At 41.8% G+C, this 18,454-nt stretch overlaps 1 pseudogene; it reads right to left on the reverse strand.

The window, feature by feature from the left end:
* Positions 1–5,129: 5,129 nt before the first annotated feature.
* LOC120063966 lies at positions 5,130–18,031 on the reverse strand (annotated as a pseudogene).
* Between the last annotated feature and the right edge of the window lie 423 nt (positions 18,032–18,454).

Genomic DNA, 18,454 nt, shown 5'->3' on the forward strand with positions numbered 1-18,454 from the left:
TAATTTAAAAAACGTTTGGAAGTAGCTGGTCGAACAGCAACAATGTTCTGAGTAACGGTTCCAGAAACTTTTCACTTGCTATCTGATATGTTGTTGTTTATCTACCTTAGTGGATTGCATTGACTGTAAGTCAGTGTTTGGTAAATAACCAAAATGTATATATGAAAATGTACATACCCAATTGAACTGCAAAGCACACTGGGTATTATTATTTGCCTTGTTTCGGTCAGAGCTCATTTGAATAATACACAGCATGCTTTGGAATTGTTCATTTTTACATATTCATATCTAGTTCATTTAGCAGACACTCTTATCATACTATAGTGCCATCATACTTCTGATACGAATGTAGAGTGAAAGTGGGCCACAAAATTTTGAACCAATATAAAGAAAATGATATATAACAGTGTTTTGTATTTTGAAAATACAAATTACAGCTCTCGAAAGTATCTTGTTACAAAATACATTGTAGTGTAGTTCTACCCAGTGTTATACAAATGATTAAATACTCAGAAGAAATTGAAATCCATATTTAAAATACATGTAACAGAAATACTGCCCATCTGTGCTTTCAGATTGATGTTAGCAAAGATACAGTTTATTTTAATAGCAGTCATGCAATTACTATGTCGACTACCTCAAGAGAACTGTATTGTTTTCTTCATGGTAGTGGTGGGTGTGTGCTCTGTGCTTTGCATAATCTTTGGCTAATTTCGTATCCAACAGTAATCTATCTCTGTTCCATAATCCCCATAATGCCAAGGACCTTGTTGAGATGTGTTGTTCTTGTATTCTACAGAAGCAGATATGAAGCAGCAGCTAAACATTTTAATCCTGGGGACCTGGATGTGAACCTGAGTGGCAGATCTTTTGTGATCACTGGGGCCAACAGTGGCGTTGGAAAAGCTACTGCCCATAAAATAGCCAAAATAGGTACTGTATAGGCAACATTGCCCTAGAGTTGGATAAATTCATACAACAGTGAGTGAATAGATGTTTTCCATCATAAATGTATGGTACCATTTCACCATACAGGATGTCTATAAAGTCCACCTTAAGATTCCTTTACAGTCTTAGTGGGTGATAGGCTAGATAATGATTCATTGTGGAGTTATGAGTGTGCCCAGTCCAGATGGCACCAAACCTCAAAGTGAGGTCTCATAAAGGTTTATGTAGACATAGACATACAGACTGACATACCAACCACGAGGGACAATATAGTGTTTGATTCCCCCTCAGGTGGAAGAGGTGCTTTGAGGTAATTATAGTTTACACAGTTTTTGATATAGGGTTGTGCGGTTAACATTGGGTTCTTATGGGTTTTATTGCTCTACAGGTGGGACGGTCCACCTAGTGTGTCGTAACAAGGGACGGGCAGAGGAGGTCTGCACACTAAACAAACACCACACACATCTATTCATGCCCAGTGACTGCCTGGTGAGGGATGAAGAGCCATTGAGTGGAGTGTGAACAGGTCCTTCAATTTGTGGCTTGTTCATGGGGTCATCCTGAGCTACGTGCTGCACAGATTAGCTAAAGTTTCCATGATAAGGATCTATGCCCAGTTGGGTGGAAGTTGATATATAGATCAGATAGTCTGCAGAATGCAGTCTGTTTTGATCGTTCCTGCAAGTCATATGTTTTATGCCTCCGGTTTGTTAGATAAATAACTCTGTTTATATACACTGCTCAAAAAAATAAAGGGAACACTAAAATAACACATCCTAGATCTGAATGAATGAAATATTCTTATTAAATACTTTTTTCTTTACATAGTTGAATGTGCTGACAACAAAATCACACAAAAATTATCAATGGAAATCAAATTTATCAACCCATGGAGGTCTGGATTTGGAGTCACACTCAAAATTAAAGTGGAAAACCACACTACAGGCTGATCCAACTTTGATGTAATGTCCTTAAAACAAGTCAAAATGAGGCTCAGTAGTGTGTGTGGCCTCCACGTGCCTGTATGACCTCCCTACAACGCCTGGGCATGCTCCTGATGAGGTGGCGGATGGTCTCCTGAGGCATCTCCTCCCAGACCTGGACTAAAGCATCCGCCAACTCCTGGACAGTCTGTGGTGCAACGTGGCATTGGTGGATGGAGCGAGACATGATGTCCCAGATGTGCTCAATTGGATTCAGGTCTGGGGAACGGGCGGGCCAGTCCATAGCATCAATGCCTTCCTCTTGCAGGAACTGCTGACACACTCCAGCCACATGAGGTCTAGCATTGTCTTGCATTAGGAGGAACCCAGGGCCAACTGCACCATCATATGGTCTCACAAGGGGTCTGAGGATCTCATCTCAGTACCTAATGGCAGTCAGGCTACCTCTGGCGAGCACATGGAGGGCTGTGCGGCCCCCCAAAGAAATGCCACCCCACACCATGACTGACCCACCACCAAACCGGTCATGCTGGAGGATGTTGCAGGCAGCAGAACGTTCTCCACGGCGTCTCCAGACTCTGTCACGTGCTCAGTGTGAACCTGCTTTCATCTGTGAAGCGCACAGGGCGCCAGTGGCGAATTTGCCAATCTTGGTGTTCTCTGGCAAATGCCAAACGTCCTGCACGGTGTTGGGCTGTAAGCACAACCCCCACCTGTGGACGTCGGGCCCTCATACCACCCTCATGGAGTCTGTTTCTGACCGTTTGAGCAGACACATGCACATTTGTGGCCTGCTGGAGGTCATTTTGCAGGGCTCTGGCAGTGCTCCTCCTGCTCAAAGTTGCGCCTCCATGCTCTGGACACTACGCTGACAGACACAGCAAACCTTCTTGCCACAGCTTGCATTGATGTGCCATCCTGGATGAGCTGCACTACCTGAGCCACTTGTGTGGGTTGTAGACTCCGTCTCATGCTACCACTAGAGTGAAAGCACCGCCAGCATTCAAAAGTGACCAAAACATCAGCCAGGAAGCATAGGAACTGAGAAGTGGTCTGTGGTCACCACCTTCAGAACCACTCCTTTATTGGGGGTGTCTTGCTAATTGCCTATAATTTCCACCTGTTGTCTATTCCATTTGCACAACAGCATGTGAAATTTATTGTCAATCAGTGTTGCTTCCTAAGTGGACAGTTTGATTTCACAGAAGTGTGATTGACTTGGAGTTACATGGTGTTGTTTAAGTGTTCCCTTTATTTTTTTGAGCAGTGTAGTTTGGGGAATGTTTTCCTAGCACACGTTGGGGTCCCTCGATACCAATTGGGCAAAGTTTGAACGCCACACTTTGTAGAATCCATGCCCCGAAGAATTTAGTCTCTTCTGGATAAAATTGGGGGTCCAATTGGGGGTCCAACCCGATTCCTGATGGGCGTACCTAATAAACTGGACACTGACTAACTTATATACAGTGCATTCGGAAAGTATTCAGATCCCTTGACTTTTTCCACATTTTGTTACATTACAACCTTATTCTAAAATCGATTAAAATTGTTTTCCCCCCCTCATCAATCTACACACAATACCCAATAATGACAAAGCAAAAACAGGTTTAGAAATGTTAGCAAATGTATAAAAAATTCAAAACTGAAATATCACATTTACATAAGTACTCACTACTTTGTTGAAGCACCTTTGGCAGTGATTACAGCCTCAAATATTTTTGGGTATGACGCTACAGACTTGGCACACCTGTATTTGGGGAGTTTCTCCCATTCCTCTCTGCAGATCCTCTCAAGCTCTATCAGGTTGGATGGAGAACGTTGCTGCACAGCTATTTTCAGGTCTGTCCAGAGATATCCATCAAGTTCAAGTCCAGGCTCTGGCTGGGCCACTCAAGGACATTCAGAGATGTCCCGAATCCACTCCTGCATTATCTTGGCTGTGTGCTTAGGGTCATTGTCCTGTTGGAAGGTGAACCTTTGCCCTGGTCTGAGGTCCTGAGCGCTCTGGAGCAGGTTTTCATCAAGGATTTCTGTACTTTGCTCCGTTAATTTCTTGCCTTGATCCTGACTAGTCTCCCAGTCCTTGCCGTTGAAAAACATCCCCACAGCATGATGCTGCCACCACCATGCTTCACCGTAGGGATGGTGCCAGGTTTCCTCCAGACATGATGCTTGTCATTCAGGCCAAAGAGTTCAATCTTGGTTTCATCAGAACAGAGAATCTTGTTTCTCATGGTGATTGCTTTTATTAAATATATTTATTTTGGTTTATGTGCTGAATTATATTGTTTTATACACGTGAAGTTTTATTATTCTGTTTTTATTGTAATGTATACAGGGCTCTCTTGTAAAATTGATTTTTAATCTCAATGTGACTCCTTGTTTAAATAAAAGTGAAATAAAAAATAATAATAGTCTGAGAGTATTTTAGGTGCCTTTTGGCAAAAACCAAGCAGGCTGTCATGTACTGAGGAGTGGCTTCCGTCTGGCCACTTTTCCATAAAGACCTGATTGGAGTGCTGCAGAGATGGTTGTCCTTCTGGAAGGTTCTCCCATCTCCACAGAGGAACTCTAGAGCTCTCTGAGTGACCATCCGGTTCTTGGTCACCTCCCTGACCAATGCCCTTCTCCCCCGATTGCTCAGTTTGGTCAGCTCTAGGAAGAGTTTTGGGTGGTTCCAAACTTCTTCCATTTAGGAATGATGGAGGCCACTGTGTTCTTGGGGACCTTTAATGCTGCAGAAATGTTTTGGTACCCTTCCCAGATCTGTGCCTCAACACAATCCTGTCTCGGAGTTCTACGGACAGTTCCTTCGACTTCATGGCTTGGTTTTTGCTCTGACCAGCACTGTCAACTGTGGGACCTTATATAGACAGACTTTCCAAATCATGTCCAATCAATTGAATTTACCACAGGTGGACTCCAATGAAGTTGTAGAAACATCTCAAGAATGATCAATGAAAACACGATCCACCTGAGCTCAATTTCGAGTCTCATAGAAAAGGGTCTGAATACTTATGTAAATTAGGTTTCTGTTTATTGTAATAAGTTTGCAAAAAATTCAATAAACCTGTTTTCGCCTTGTCATTGATGTATTATGTGGAGATTGCTGAGAAAAAAGTATATATATTCCATTTTAGAATAATGCTGTAACATAAAAATTTGGAAAAGGGAAGGGGTCTGAATACTTTCCGAATGCACTGTATACATACATAGTCACAGGCCGGCTCATTTTTGTCACAGGCTGAGGGGACACAAACAACAGGTATAGGCCAATTAAAAAGGTTATTTATTCTAAACCAAAACTATTAACTTTAAACAAAGAAAAAGGAATAGGTGTGGAAGTATCATAATGTAGGGTGCATGTAAAGTGCAGGGATGCGTGAATCTGTGTGTGTAAATATGACTGAATGAAAACTGTGTACAACTACAAAGGAACGAACAAAACAGGATCATACCTGGAGGAGCAGAGAGAGAGAAGTGATTAGTGAAGCAAGTTTAAATACCCTGAGCCCAGGTGGCTCCAATCACTAACGACCCTCCTCTGCCTGCAGGAGGAACCGCCCCTGCAATGCAGAGTGGCCGTGACACCCCCCTTAAAAATGAGGGTCAACCCAAATTTCTCCAATATATTCAAAACAATCCAAATTTCCCCAAAAAGAAAAAGGATACCAGTCCCGGCTCCTAGCAGTAGCCCCGTGTCCCCCAGCTGTCCGCCCCTCAAACTCGGCAGCCCTGGTACCTGGGGAGCAATTTAAGAGGAAAGAGGCACAGACAGCCCGTAGGGGTCAGCAGAGAAAAGATACAAACTAGGTTAAAGGAGCACGGGACAGAGCAACAGCAATGATATTATCCCTACCACTAATGTGTTTAATATCAAAGTTGAATGGTTGCAAGAACAAAGCCCAACGCATCAGGCGCTGGTTGGGATTTTGCAGGAACCTCAGAAAAATAAGTGGGTTGTGGTCAGTGAACACAGTTAAAGGGGTCAAACCAGAACCAACAGACCTCGAAGTGCTGTAAAGCCCAAATGAAACCTAAAGCCTCCTTTTCAATTACAGAATAATTTTGCTGATACTTATTACATTTCCGGGAGAAGAAACTTGACTGGACACTCAACATTGTCATCATTCTCCTGGAGAAGCACAGCCTCAGCACCGATTTGACTGGCGTCTACCTGCAATTTGAAAGGTTTCCCAAAATTTGGTGCTGCCAACACAGGTGCCAAACACAAAATAGCCTTAACTGCATCAAATGCCTCTTGACACTGGGTGGACCAGATAAATTCAGCCCTGGCCTTCAACAGATTGGTCAGTGGGGACACTACTACCGAAAAGTTTACAGAAAGCACGGTAGTACCCCACCATTCCCAGGAAGCACATCAGTTCTTTATTTGTGGAGGGCTGTGGGAACTGCTTCACAGCCTGGACCTTGGCTTCCACGGGACAGACAAATCCCTGACCAACAACCTTGCCTAGGAATGTGACTGTAGCTTTGGCAAACTCACATTTTGCCAAATTAATAGTCAACCTGGCCCACACCAGTCTTTCGAACAGGGCTTGCACTCTCCAAACATGCTCCTCCCAGGAGTCTGAGTAGACGACCACGTCGTCCAAATACACGGCACACCCTTCCAGACCTGAGACAACCCGATTCATTAGCCTCTGGAAGGTGGCTGGAGCATTCTGCAAGCCGAAAGGCATCACTGTGTAAGAGAACAAACCAGATGGAGTTATAAAGGCAGCAATCTCGCAAGCTCTTTTGGTAAGGGGTACTTGCCAATATCCCTTTAAAAGATCAAATTTGCTAACATACTTTGCTGACCCAACTTGATCAATACAGTCCTCCATCCTAGGAAGAGGGTAAAGGTCTTCTTTAGTAACATTGTTAACTTTTCTATAATCAGTGCAAGGTCTGAAAGTGGAATCAGACTTTTTGACCAAAAGACAGGGTGAAGCCCATTTTGAACATGGCTCCGCAATACCATTGTCCAACATATACTGCACCTCTGTTTCCAGTTTCAATCTCTTCTCCTCAGATACACGATAAAATCTGTTTGATAGGCTTAGCATCTCCGATGTCTATATCATGCTCAATTAAGTGGGTTTGCGATGGAGTGTCAGAAAACAAAACAGGGTAGTTTCTAATAAGAGCTACCAATTCATCACGTTTCTCAGATTCTAAATGATCTACCAAAACCAAGGTTTTGCAAAGTCTGGGAGTTTTTCAACCGACCTTGTAAGACCTCATTTGAAACACTAACTTCCTCATCTTCTCCCCCCTCCAAATTAAAGCCATAAGATGCAGTGACTGGCGCAGCAGTCAATGCTGACCTCACCGCTGAAGTGCCTTCAACTTTGCTTAGATACGGGAGTGATAACATTTTAACAGGTTCACATGGCATAATTTAGAGGACTTCCTATGACTAGGGGTTTCAATAAGATAGTTCAAATCTGACACTTTACGCAACAGTGAAAGGACCACAATATTTTGCCTGAAAAGGTGAACTTACAAGAGGCAGAAGAGCAAGTACACGATCACCGGGACTAAACTCACGCAGCTCAGCCTGTCCGTCATATTTCAGTTTAATTTTCCGTTGAGAACATTTTAGTTTCTTTCGCTAGTTCACTTGCCCTATACAACTTCAACCTAAAACCATGTACATCGTCAATAAGGTTCCGAGGTGGTTCCTCAGGCAAACAACCATCCTGCAACAATGCTAAAGGCCCACGCACCTTATGACCAAACACTAAGTCATTTGGGCTAAACCCTGTGCTTTCCTGCACTACTTCGAGCAGCTAGTAACAGCCAAGGTAACCCCTCCCAATCTGCAGACAGTTCTGTACAGTATGCACGAAGCAAGGATTTTAAAGTTTGATGAAAACGTCCCAAAGCTCCCTGGCTCTGGGCATGGAACGCAGTAGACTTGTGTTTAACTTTAAGCTATTTGAGAACCTGAGCAAATAAATGGGAGGTAAAGTTTGACCCCTGATCTGACTGGATGATTTTTGGAATCCCAAATGTTGAAATAAATTGAGTTAACTACTGATTTTGAAGTTAAAGCGTTATGGTACGCAAGGAAAAAGCTGCCAGATATCTGGTTGCTTGACACAACAGTTAATAAGTAGCTATGACCTGACTTGAACCTTGGTAAAGGCCCAACACAATCGATAATAAGATGCTCAAAAGGTTGCCCTACGGCTGGTATTGGATACAAAGGTGCAGGCTTTACAACCTGGTTTGGCTTGCGCGCTGACATCACAAGTTTTAATAAACTGAGCTACATCCCGCTTTAAACGTGGCCAGAAAAAATAACGGAGTATGCGATCATACGTTTTACGAACACCCATATGACCTGCCACATCACCATGTGAAGTTTGCAACACTTTATTTCGCAAAATAGTAGGTACAACTATTTGAAAAACTGGTTCTCCTAGACCCTGATCATAGTGTGGAACCCATTTCCTGACCAACAGCCCATCAAGAAGAAACACTGAGCACTATTCCTCACCACTGAATCAGGAACAACTTTATCAAACAGATCAGCCAAAGTAGTATCGGCCTTTTGCTCAGCCATCAATGAATCTCTAGAACTAGTCAACTGTTCTGTCTGGAGTTTGACTGGCAACTCAAGACTTTCTGGCTTACTCTCGATCTCCTTACGAGAGGCCACGCGTGTAACCGCACAAACTGGAAATACCTCAGGAGACAGTTTTGATCCGGAGAGTCCCTTGCAGGGGACACTGAAGGTTGCTTCTTAAAGATGTTTAGTTTGCCATCTGCCCACACCTTACTACCTGCCAAGTAATTCCCCAAAATCATGTGGACTCCCTCTACTGGCAACTGGGGTCTAACCCCAACATCTACATCACCCTCTACCAGACCACATTTCAGGGTAACTTCATGTAAAGGACAAGAGAATGGAACTAAACCCATACCATTACACAACTGCCAGAATCAGACTCTTTTAGAGAACGGCAAAACAGATTCCAGAATAAAATAATCTAAAGCTCCAGTGTCTCTTAAGATCTTGATTGAAACATTTTGGTTGCCATCTACCAGGGACACTACACCATCTGAAATAAAGGCTGAAAAATCACAGTGGGAAGACTGATAATCAAACTCAACTAGTGGCTGAAAAGCTCACCCTGGTGGTCAGAGGCTGTAACAGGAGCTGCCATCACAGCAAGTTTAACTTGACCTGACTTTTTTGATTTAAGCAGAGGACAATCTTTCTTCCAATGTCCTTCAACTAAACAGTAGCGACAGGTATTAGCATTAACCGGTGCTTTAAGTCCTCCAGACCCAAACTTCTGCTGAGGCCTTTGGAAAGAAGCTCCAAAAAAAGGTGACCTACTATTCCTAGGAGTAAAGTTATTTTTATGGTACATGTCACTGTTTGACTCAAAATGGCTTTTATGTGTTAGCCTGTACTCATCTGCAAGGATTGCTGCATCACTTGGAGATTTAACTTTACGTTCATTCATGTATGTTGCAGCCTGGTCAAACAGAATTTTTGAACTGTTCTAACACAATCAAATTAGACAGACCCTCAAAAGTACTAACTTCAGAAGCTGTACACCAACGATTAAATGCAGAAGTCAAATCACGAACTCAGAATAGGTTTGTGAATCTAACTTTTTCCTGTAACGAAAACGTTGACGATATGCCTCTGGCACAAGCTCGTAGACCTTCAGAACTGCTGATTTAACTTTAGCAAAAACTTTACTGTCAGCTACACTCAGTGCTGCAAAAGCCTCACGTGCTTTACCTGTAAGTACACATTGCAACAACATAGTAATGTCCAAATCTGACCAAGCTCTAGCTTCCGCAATACGCTCAAATAAAGCGAAGTATGTGTCTGGATCTGACTCAAATTTAGGCAACAAACAAAGATTCTGTGAAACATCAAACTGTTTCAGTCCTTCTGGTCTATTAGCATTTCTCAATCGCTCTATCTCTAACTGCATTTGCAACAGCTCCCTCTGCTGCTCAAAAGTTAAAGGGCTAGACTGAACTTGCATCCTCACTACTAGCAGACTGACCCCCAAAAACACCCATTTCCCTAAGACCCTGCTTTAATCTAGTTTTAACAGTCTCTTTACTTTTTTTATCAACAATCTCAATCTGATAATGTTCAGCAATTTCAATTAACTGCTCCTTAGTACACAACTCTAAGGCTACCTCTGAAGGAGCTTGAACAAAAAACTACTCAAAATGGAAGACATTTTCCTCAACCAATACAACTATTACAAATGCTCCAAAAATCACACAACTCACCTGCTGTCAGTCTGGGTTCAAGGACAGGAACCACACCCCACTATCCTCCAAAAACAACTAACTTACTGGCCCTGGTCTTCGTGCAGTCACATGTGGTGGGGTTTTATGCACACAAAACCAGTGGAGTGGAAAAGACAACCAGAAACTGGCGGCCCTCCCATAACCACGGAGGTGCTCCCGAGCCGATGTAGGGGAAAAGGGAAAGGGATGCTCTACCCACATTCACTGCCACCTAAAACAAAAACACCACAAGCCTCCTATTGACACTCGCTGATAAGCCTGAACAGGAGAGGACTCCCACCTGAACAAAACACAGAGTGAATTGCTTAGCTACCAAGCTAACTGAACCAAAAGAACACATGGCTCTCAACGCTCTCTTCAACAATATTGGCCCAACCAAAACATCCCCTCAAACAAATTTTGTTTTGGCAATCTGAACTAAACTAACCCAAGTTAAAACTTCTTATGGCTGCAGGGGCAGTATTGAGTAGCTTGGATAAAAGGTGCCCATTTCAAACGGCCTCGTACTCAATTCTTGCTCGTACAATATGCATATTATTATTACTATTGGATAGAAAACACTCTCAAGTTTCTAAAACTGTTTGAATTATATCTGTGAGTAAAACAGAACTCATTTTGCAGCAAACTTCCTGTCAGAAAGTGAAAAATCTGAAATCGAGGCTCTGTTCCAGGGCCTCCCTAATCATTTGCTTGAAATCTATTAGTATACATGCACTTCATACGCCTTCCACTAGATGTCAATAGGCTGTGAGAGGTGAAATGGAGTGTATAGGTATTTCTATGGTCAAAAGAGAGAGCTTGGAATGACAGGACCCCAATTTCCTTTGTTCAGGAAGACGCGGAAAGGACTTCCGCATTGGCTTCTGAAAAGCTTTTGTTATAGACGGCTAATATCTCCGGCTTTGATTTTATTTGATAAATGTGACAATATCATCGTAAAGTATGTTTTTTCAATATAGTTTAATCAGATTATTTAAATTTTTTCGGGAGTTTTGGCGTGTTCCGTTCTCTGCGTTTGTTGACGATGGACAGCTTCGCGCCACTTGGCAAGTTTTGCTTGCTAATTCGAGAGGGAAAAAGGACATTCTAAATCCAAACAACGATTGTTCTGGACAAAGGACCACTTGTACAAGATTCTGATGGAAGCTCAACAAAAGTAGGACCCATTTATGATGTTATTTCCTATTTCTGTCAAATGTGTTGTGTTTTCCGCCTTGAGTTTTGGCGCTGTCTCGCTATAACGTAAGCTGCATGTCGTACTAAAGTTATTTTTAGAATTCTAACACGGCGATTGCATTAAGAACTAGTGTATCTATCATTTGCTGTACAACAAGTATTTTTTAGTAACGTTTATGATTAGTTATTTGGTCAGAATAGGTGAGTGTCAGAAATATATCCGGAGATTCTGGAAAATATTTGCTACGTTTTCACAATGTATAACCACGGATTTCAGCTCTAAATATGCACATTTTCGAACAAACCATATATGTATTGTGTAATATGATGTTATAGGATTGTCATCTGATGAAGTTTATGAAGGTTAGTGAAATAATTAATATCTTTTGCTGGTTTTGTCGCTATCAATACTGTTGCCTTGAATCAATGCTGTTGTGTGGTTTGCTATTGTAGTAAGCTAATATAATGCTATATTGTGTTTTCGCTGTAAAACACTTAAAGAATCGGAAATATTGGCTGGATTCACAAGATGTTTGTCTTTCATTTGCTGTACACCATGTATTTTTCATAAATGTTTTATGATGAGTATTTAGGTATTTCAATTTGGTCTCTGTAATTGTTCTAGCTGCTTCGGTGCTATTTCCGATTGTAGCTGCAATGTAAAACTATGATTTATACCTCAAATATGCAAATTTTTCGAACAAAACATAGATTTATTGTATAACATGTTATAAGACTGTCATCTGATGAAGTTGTTTCTTGGTTAGTTTGGTTGGTTCTTGGTTAGTTTGGTTGGTTTTGTGCAAGCCACCTGTGCTGTGAAAAATGTCTGTGCTTTTTTGTATTTGGTGGTGAGCTAACATAAATATACGTGGTGTTTTCGCTGTAAAACATTTTTTTAAATCGGACATGTTGGCTGGATTCACAAGATGTGTACCTTTCATTTGCTGTATTGGACTTGTTAATGTGTGAAAGTTAAATATTTCTAAAAAATATATTTTGAATTTCGCGCCCTGCACTTGAAGTGGCTGTTGTCATATTGTGCCCGACTTCGGGCTTGCAGCCATAAGAAGTTAACTACAAAACAATAATCAAATAAGCCAAATGACAAATAAACAAACATATCAATAATAAGACAAAATACAATCTAGACAAAACCTTAACCAACTATGACAAAATGTTAAAGTAAACTAAAATACTAAAGTAAGACTAAAGTACAATTAACTTTAACTTACGGATGAGCCCCCACTTGTCACATGCCGGCTCATAGCCTGTGACAAAAATGAGGGGACACGAACAACAGGTATAGGCCAATTAAAAAGGTTCTTTATTCTAAACCAAAACTATTAACTTTAAACAAAGAAAAAGGAATGAGGTGTGGAAGTATCATAATGTAGGGTGTATGTAAAGTGCAGGGATGCGTGAATCTGTGTGTGTAAATATGACTGAGAAACTATGTACAACTACAAAGGAACAAACAAAACAGGATCATACCTGGAGGAGCAGAGAGAGAGAAGTGATTAGTGAAGCAAGTTTAAATACCCTGAGCCCAGGTGGCTCCAATCACTAACGACCCTCCTGCCTGCAGGAGGAACCGCCCCTGCAATGCAGTGGAGGGGCCGTGACAACATACATATACAAAACATAAGAAACTGCAAGGGTCGTACTCTATTATAATAATTAACTGTGTACAGAACATTAGGAACACTTGCTCTTTCAATGACAGACTGACCACGTGAATCCAGGTGAAAGCTATGATCCCTTATTGATGTCACTTGTTAAATTCACTTCAAATCAGTGTAGATGAAGGGGATGAGACGAGTTAAATAAGGATTTTGAAGCCTTGAGACAATTGAGACATGGATTGTGTGAGTGCCATTCAGAAGGTGAATGGGCAAGATAAAATATTTAAGTGCCTTTGAACAGGGTATGGTAGTAGGTACCAGGCGCACCAGTTCGAGTGTGTCAACGCTGCTGAGTTTCTCAAGAGTTTCCAGTGTGTATAAAGAATTGTCCACCACCCAAAGCACAACCAGCCAACTTGACACAACTGTGGGAAGCATTTTGAGTCAACATGGGCTAGCATCCCTCCCTGTGGAATGCTTTTGACACCTTGTAGAGTCCATGCCCTGACAAATTGAGGCTTTTCTGAGGGCAAAGGGGGTGCAAATCAATATTAGGAAGGTGTTCATAATGTGTTGCGCACTCAATGTATAGTTGTGGTAGTGATGGATGTAGTAGCGATGGAAGTAGTATAAATAGTAGTACTACTTGTAGAAGTAAAGGAAATTGTAGTAGTTGTAGTGGTGCTGGTAGTAGTAGTGGTAGTAGTGGTAGTAGAGGAAGTGGTTGTAGTATCAGTGGTAGTAGAGGAAGTGGTTGTAGTATCAGCTGTTGTACTTTAGTATATTTGTTGTATTATAATAATTGTACTCACGTCTGCCGATAACTTTCAGGCCCTGTTTCAGGGTCTTGGTCTTGGCCTCCTTGAAGACGTGGTCACAGAACTCCTTGGCTTGCGCCACAAAGGCAGGCTCCAGGTCAGCGTCAGTCAGCTCCTCCATACGTCTCATTTTGTCTCCGCTGGCTGGCCTCTCAAACACAAAGCACCACCGAGGAGAGAAATAGTTCCGCAGGCAGCTACGAGGCAGATTGTACTGCTGAACCTTTGCACTTTGACCTTTTGTAAAAACGAAAAATATGCATATAAGCCTAAATTAACAACTTCTATGTGCGCAACAACGTTTTATGTTTATGTATGTATTCATACATTCATATTTACTATCATCAATCCAGTTATGTGCAAGTTAGTATTCTCGCCTGTTTTCAGTTTAAGAGTGTTCTCCAGGTACTCATTGGCTGTGATGGGTCTCCCATCAACCTCCAGGGTCAGGGTGAAATCTCTGACTGTCCACACAAAGGAAGGAAAGTAACGCAGGTACTCTGAAGATTCCTCCCCGTCTCGCTGATTGGACTTCACCTTGATGTGCTCTGTCAGTTCTGTCACATAGCTGTAGAAGGCGGTATTGAGGACAAAATGAACCCAGATTTACTAACATACAATATAGTGCTGAGCGATTAGTGCTTTTTGAGGTCAGTTCGGTTGTTGGAAATGAACCCAGACATACAACACTACACTATATTTCTTTATAGGCCTGCTGAAGGATACTGTAGTTTCTCCAGGGCGTTGTTGTCGATGGTTCCCAGGCTGTTGTACACCAGAGTACTGCTGAGCAGGACAGCCAGGGAAAAGATCCAGTTGTCATTCTTCTCATCACCCTGCAGACACAACAGAAGGAACACATTGGTACTCTGTTCATACTAGAGTGAAATTAAGTCAGTAACTAAATGTCTACTCCATACGCCGTTTTATGGGCTCCCTACCTTAATAAAGGTCAAAGCTGGAATCCTTAATTGAAACATTAACAAAGCTGCACCCTGCCTCAGTTTTGGTTAAAAAAAAGCGAACAAAAAAAAGCTGAGGGATGGGCCTGGAGAAATGTAACCACTCAAATTCATAGACTGAGCTATGGGTGCAATGACTCACCATCCGTGACATCATCATTGTAGTTAATCATGATGTTATACAGTGTTTAATTACATTTACAAACATTGGAGTAAAACAAGCTTATATTTTGGGTTCTGATGGGGTACGACGACAGTTGAACTAAGCTCATGGGTCCTTATTTATTTGTTATACTCTTTAGAATCAATGGGTATACATCATACCTTTATAAGTCAGACATTATATACAGATGATGAAATCAGCTATCTGTACTAGACACAGTTTATTGAGATAACATGGTATTTTACCCATAGCAATGTTATATTCTGTCATCTAAACAATCTGAGCCATAAAAGGTTTTTGACAGAGAGTGAACTTTGACCTCCCACCTTCTCCACGTCCCCCAGCCCCTCTGTATCCAGCAGCACCAGGGTGTGGTCTCTTTTTTCAGGGTGAGGCACTCACCACATCCAGATGCCCTTAGTTTTGGACTGGATGGTGGCTCCCAGGGCAAAACCTTGAGGACAGAGGATAAAAATGGTTCTTAGGATGGAATCTGTAAAGAGGCAGCAGGATGTAAAGTGTTTACTCAAGGCTGCTGGTTTTCAGATGAACTATTTTTGTCTAGTTATACTGTATATCATACTGACAGACTGAAAGTGAAACTAGCAGCCAGTGCAAAACGACACCCTGATCTACACAACCCACCTAGAACAAATGTGGTCGGAACAAAATGTTTTTTGATGTTTGCTCTGCTGTCTGGTTGTACGTTATGTGTAAAACTGAAAGAGAAACTGTAGTTTCCACAATGCAATAACAGGGTGTGTCGAATTTCCAATATTGGAGAGAAAAAAACATCAAATCCTAATGTGGTCAGAACAGGACAAATCTGTACTTTGGTGCAGCATATCTGTCTCTAACTCAATGACAAATGCAGTACATAAGTTAACACATTCTGTTTCACATTTCTATTACCCTATCTTTATGAGAAATAATTATCTTATACATAATCATTCCTTAACCATATAACAGTGTTGCGGTCATGCATATTGTTATGTACATTGTTCGGACTTTGGACCATAGATAAAAAAAATGCTTGAGTGGTTCACCTTTCCTCTTTCCAGCCAGCTTGTTCATGAGGTAGGACTTGCCGGTGCATTACAGCCCGACCACCGACACCACTACCACATGCTGGTCAATCTGGTCCAGGATGTCCAGTGCACTGCGGACAACACGCAGCTTCCCATCACTGTCGTTCTCTAATCAGATATACTGGTTCCTTCATGGATACTCTCTGGCCTGCCATGATGCTGTCCTATAGAAACGATTGCAAGGACACACAATAACTTTTAACTGGGTAGGGTACTGTGTGTGTGTCACAGTCCCTACAGACGTTTTATTGCAATTAAATGTAATGTGATAAAGGAGGCACAGGAACAGGTGATAATGAGTGAATCAAGACTTATCAACAGATTGGGTGGACAGTGACAAAAAAATTATAATAAATTCAGGCCCGGTCCTGGCCGTTCTGTCGCCCTACGCCAGACAAAATAAATTCCCTCTCCTATACCCCACAAAGCTAGAATAGTCCCAGAAAGCACAAAGACGTTGAAAATACGTCTAAAATAGTTTTTAAAAATTGGGTCATTTTTCGGTTCTGAATGAAAGTTGAAAATACCATCTATTTTTCGACCAAATCAAGGCCGGTCCAGACTGGACGATGTCTGAACCAAACAGATGTCTATGATTGATTCAAGACATCCAAAAGACATCGGTGTTGGTCTGTGTTTACTGGGATGTAACCTACAGCAGTGGTTCCCAAACTATGAGGGCGCAAGGGGTCGGCAGGTGGGGTGCGGGTATGGATTCGGCTATTTCAGCTACACCCAATTCTGATAGGCGTATCAAATCGAGCACACAGCCATGCAATCTCCATAGACAAACATTGGCAGTAGAATGGCCTTACTGAAGAGCTCAGTGACTTTCAACATGGCACAGTCATAGGATGCCATCTTTCCAACAAGTCACTTCGTCAAATTTCTGCCCTGCTAAAGCTGGCTCGGTCAAATGTAAGTGCTGTTATTGTGAAGTGGAAACGTCTAGGAACAACAATGGCTCAGCCGCAAAGCGGTAGGCCACACAAGCTCACAGCATGAGACCGGCAAGTGCTGAAACGCGTAAAAAATCATATGTTCTCGGTTGCAATACTCACAACAGAGTTCCAAACTCCCTCTAGAATCAATGTCAGCACAAGAACAGTTAGTCGGGAGCTTCATGAAATGGGTTTCCATGGCCGAGCAGCCACACACAAGCCTAAGATCACAATGTGCAATGCCAAGCATCGGCTGGAGTGGTGTAAAGCTCGCCGCCATTGGATTCTGGATCAGTGGAAACGCATTCTCTGGAGTGATGAATCACACTCCCTCATCTGGCAGTCTGACAGACAAATCTGGGTGTGGCGGATGCCAGGAGAATGCTACCTGTCCGAATACATAGTGCCAACTGTAAAGTCTCTATATACAGTTCCTTCGGAAAGTATTCAGACCTCTTTACTTTTTCCACATTGTTACGTTACAGCCTTATTCTAAAATATATATTTTTTAAATGCTCAGCAATCTACACACAATTACCCCATAATAACAAAGTGAAAACAAGATTTAGACATTTTAGCAAATCTATTAAAAATAAGTGAAATACCTTATTTACACAAGTATTCAGAACCCTTGCTATGATACTAGAAATTGAACTCAGGTGCATCTGTTTCCATTGATCATCCTTGAGATGTTTTTACAACTTGGAGTCCATCTGTGGTAAATTCAATTGATTGGACATGATTTGGAAAGGCACACGCCTGTCTATATAAGGTCCCACAGTTGACAGTGCATGTCCGAGCAAAAACCAAGCCATGAGGTCAAAGGAATTGTCCATAGAGCTCAGAGACAGGATTGTGTCGAGGCACAGATCTGGGGAAGGGTACCAAAAAAATGCTTCAGCACTGAAGGTCCCCAAGAACACAGTGGCCTCCATCATTCTTAAATGGAAGAAGTTTGGAACCACCAAAACTCTTCCTAGAGCTGCCCGCCAGGCCAAACTGATCAATTGTGTCTATTTTTTATGGTAGCTATCTAACATTGTTAGCTACATTTTCACCTGTCATTGTTAGATGGTTTGTCTGATGTTGCTAGCTACTTGTAATTTCGTTACAGTCATTGGATTATTACAACAGATGAAAGCTGTATATCTTGTTCTGTTATTGCTAAATGAATGTGCCGCCTTAGTATTGATGCCATTGTATTCATGTTTATTATTTCCAGACCACATCTTGTATGGATAAATGGATAGTTAATTGGATAATCAAAGCTGAGTGACATGTCACAGAATTGCAAACATTTAACCTCCAATCAACATTAAAGAACCCTAAACTGAGGAACTGTCTTTCTCACCTTCTCTCTAATAGGAGTACAATCTCCATAACTTTACCTACTCAATCAGTGTATAAATTCCAGAGGCATCACCCTCTAATTCAGTCTCAATACAGTACGTTGTCATACATTTTATGTCCAGCATGTAGACTACAGAA

Source organism: Salvelinus namaycush, chromosome 19 (genome assembly GCF_016432855.1).
Source record: "Salvelinus namaycush isolate Seneca chromosome 19, SaNama_1.0, whole genome shotgun sequence".
Taxonomy (NCBI): domain Eukaryota; kingdom Metazoa; phylum Chordata; class Actinopteri; order Salmoniformes; family Salmonidae; genus Salvelinus; species Salvelinus namaycush.